Source organism: Ciona intestinalis, chromosome 2 (assembly GCF_000224145.3).
Source record: "Ciona intestinalis chromosome 2, KH, whole genome shotgun sequence".
Taxonomy (NCBI): Eukaryota; Metazoa; Chordata; class Ascidiacea; order Phlebobranchia; family Cionidae; genus Ciona; species Ciona intestinalis.
The window spans coordinates 234623-235814 of record NC_020167.2 but is presented as its reverse complement, the minus strand read 5'-3'; the positions used below and the strand labels follow the sequence as shown (position 1 = coordinate 235814).

At 31.9% G+C, this 1192-nt stretch overlaps 1 protein-coding gene across 1 annotated transcript in view; it reads left to right on the top strand.

Moving 5' to 3' along the window:
* The window catches only part of LOC778696 (NPC intracellular cholesterol transporter 1), a 16915-nt gene that overhangs the window by 12547 nt on the left and 3176 nt on the right, over nt 1–1192 (top strand). The window lies entirely within an intron of this gene.

Genomic DNA, 1192 nt, shown 5'->3' with positions numbered 1-1192 from the left:
GTTGTTACGTTTGATCTACTTTACAGATTACTTAATTCGTTAGGGGTTATTGGCTGGGAATTAGGGGTTTAAGGTTAAAACTAGCATAAAACAGTGCGAAAATAAGTCTATAACGTCCCGTAAATCACTATTGTGACGTAATAAATTGTTAACCTTACGCAAGTCAAGCGAATTACTGGCGCAGCAAGCATGTTTTCACGCATTTTCAAAGTTAATTTTCGACACGAACGCTCGACTTTTTTTGCAAAAGTTCCTACTCTTTATCTTTTTTTACCTATTTCAACAGAGGACATGCTGCTTATGGAACTTCAGTTAAAGTTATTGATGAAGGGAAAAAATCACGAGTAGGAGGTGAGTGCCAACCAGTGCTATTATATATATACTAAATAGTTCAAACATACTATTTAAATACTTTGTTGCTTACACTACCAGACATGGTATATTTTGAGGGAAATAGTTTTTATGTTAATAGCCTTGAAGTCACCTGCATATCGGATAAAATGCTGTTTGTAATTAAATCTAATTAAAGTGTTTTGTTCTAAAATGTCAGTTAAAAAATAATCAAACTATTTTTGAGTTTTCTGTTTCTGCTTACTATTCTAAAGGCTACCTTCTGAAATACATGTCTTGCAATTATTAGAGTTTAACCTGAAATTGAAGTTTAAAAGTTGTGCATTTAAACCGGCTGCTAATTGTTGTGTGTTTTTGTTGCTTGTGCCTAACATATAATTTGTATTGTTAAAAAATAGCAATTGAAGATTTATTTAATTTAAAAATCACAGCTACAAGTTTCATGGCTTATCACACTCTTACAAAAACATCAAAAGACTTTATCGGTTGTTTACGAAGTGCAAATGAAATTGCTGAGCAGATCAGTCAAAATACAACTGCTGAGGTGTTTCCTTACTCTGTGTTCTATGTTTTCTATGAACAATATCTGACAATTGTGCACGACACAATATTTAACTTGGGTAAGTCCGTTATCCTGTATGCAGTTGCATTATTAGTTATTATTTAACACACAGCCATGCTATTATGTTTTTATGCACAATTGTTTTGTTTTTTTTTGTAGACAGTAAACTTTAACTAAACTTTACACAAAACGTGTTCGAATAGTTTCATACATATTGTTGCAACCTTCTTTATTATTACAGTTACTTACTTGCTGCATAATTTACAGGTGTTTCATTAG